The sequence below is a fragment of the Vicia villosa genome, unplaced genomic scaffold (genome assembly GCF_029867415.1).
Source record: "Vicia villosa cultivar HV-30 ecotype Madison, WI unplaced genomic scaffold, Vvil1.0 ctg.004531F_1_1, whole genome shotgun sequence".
NCBI classification, from domain to species: domain Eukaryota; kingdom Viridiplantae; phylum Streptophyta; class Magnoliopsida; order Fabales; family Fabaceae; genus Vicia; species Vicia villosa.
In genome coordinates, this window is record NW_026706455.1 from 54,114 (window position 1) to 56,600 (window position 2,487).

A 2,487-nucleotide genomic window follows, 5' to 3' on the forward strand; every position below is an offset into this window, starting at 1 on the left:
CAAAAGTACCATCAAAATTTGCATTCTATGGTAAAGCAAAGAGTGTTGAGCGTTATCAAAGGATACCAGCCGAAGGTGGACCTTAAACAAATTGCTAACCTTGATTAGACTTGAAAAAGAGACACAACCGTAGAGTGACTCAACAAGGAAGAAACCATCCGTAGACGACTCCACCAAATTGCTAACCTTAGTTAGAATTTGAAAAAGAGACACAACCGTAGCGTGGCTCGACAAGGAAGAAACCATCCGTAGACGACTCTACCAAACTGCTAACCTTAGTTAGACTTTGAAAAAGAGACACAACCGTAGCGTGGCTCGACAAGGAAGAAACCATCCGTAGACGACTCTACCAAACTGCTAACCTTATTTAGACTTTTAAAAAGAGACACAACAGTAGCGTGGCTCGACAAGGAAGAAACCATCCCTAGACGACTCTACCAAACTGCTAACCTTAGTTAGACTTTGAAAAAGAGACACAACCGTAACGTGGCTCGACAAGGAAGAAACCATCTGTAGATGACTCTACCAAACTGCTAACCTTAGTTGGACTTTGAAAAAGAGACACAACCGTAGCGTGGCTCGACAAGGAAGAAACCATCTGTAGACGACTCTACCAAACTGCTAACCTTGGTTAGACTTTGAAAAAGAGACACAACCGTAGCGTGACTCTAGATCTGAAGAGGTATGCCAATAATCATTGGACTTTAATGAACTCAGCAAGTGGAAAATAACCAAAGAGACAATGATCTTGATGAAGACTAACTTTGTATCCAATCCACACTGGGGAGGGAAAGTGAGACTTCTTCTGGGGATGTATATTACCTTGTGCCTTTGGAGCACAAACAAACTTGGCTTATGCATGTTTGATTTTTTCATGGCGTAATGCTCCATATTTATGGAAATGCTACGCGTTTTTATAGATGCAAAGATTTCTATATGCAAGAGAGGATGGATGAACATCGGAGAGGGCCTTTTGTCTGAAGAACTCAGTGGGGATCCTTTTTGGTGTCCTAACTTTGCAAGGTCACACCAGATGGTTTCTTGACCGCCCCCAATATGTAACTTTTGTAGGGGAATAACTCGCACCATAAGACTTGGGAGACATTACCATCATCATGTTTGGAAACCTGAAGGTTGCACCTCCCCCTTTGAATTTCCATATCTTTGTTGAAGAATGAGGAAATCTAATCACCACTGCGTAAAATTTAGGCCATGGATGAGAGCTCCAAAGAGAAATAAACTCCTGGATTCTGAGAAAAGGAAACTATTGGGTTCCATCTTAAGGAAGATACCCGGTTGACACTTCTTGAAGCGTAGGTACTGGCATCTGACTATATTGAATGATCAGCGATTCTTGTAAAACAAGTCAAACAAATATGCCCCAGGTATGGTGGCTCGGCCTCGTCCACCATCCCAGGTACTCAAAATCTTAAGCAATTCTATCTGTTTTAGATCATGTTCTTTTTATAAGATCTCAATGTTAGAAATGCAATGCTTATCAAAATAACTGGACGTTTTTGTAAACAAAACAGTAAAAATAAAGCTAGGTGAGAGTTTTTGAATGAAATATCTTTTCATAAAAAAATGCCCAACATAGGCGAGTACATCAGGAAGCGGGACCCTTAAAGAGGTGGCCCCCCAAAAGGGAAACGAATAGTATTTGCAAACATGGTAACATAAGAAAAGATTCTGTTGGGTTCCAATCTTGCTATGCGTTGTAGACCCTCGATGTTCCTTCTGCTTTGCTTTCTGAAATGGATGAATGGACTAATCTTTACCCTTATGAGTCCTCTAGTTGCGGTGGCTAGCTATTCTCAAAGATCTAATGCACGACGCAGTCATTCGCTTTTTGTCCCTCTTTTGCCTGGACTGCCCTTTTGGGTTTTCAATCCACCAGGACCCCTTTTTTGCCTAAGTCGCCCTTTCATGTTTTCAACTTAGCGGGTGTACTTTGTTTCTTTTTCATTCTTTTGCCTGATCTTTTCCTTTTCTTTTACTTTACTTTGATCAGGTTTATGCGAAGTATTTTTTAACTGCGTCGGCATTCACGGGAAGTGGGAAGTCTTCGCCATCCATAGTTGAGAGGATCATGGCGCCACCTGAGAAGACTTTCTTTACGACATAAGGCCCTTCATATTTCGGTGTCCACTTGCCCCTAGGATCATTGTGAATGGGCAGGATCTTCTTGAGCACAAGGTCACCAACCCGAAAGTATCGAGGACGAATCTTCTTGTCGAAGGCTTTCTTCATCTTCTTTTGATAGGCTTGCCCATGGCATATGGCCGCTAATCTCTTTTCATCAATGAGATTCAGTTGATAAAATCTGGTTTGAACCCAATCAGCTTCACTGAGCTTCACATCTGTCAATACCCTTAATGAAGGAATCTCGACCTCAACCGGAAGGATTGCTTCCATGCCATACACCAATGAGAAAGGAGTTGCCCCTGTGGAAGCGCGCACCGAGGTATGATATCCATGTAAAGCAAA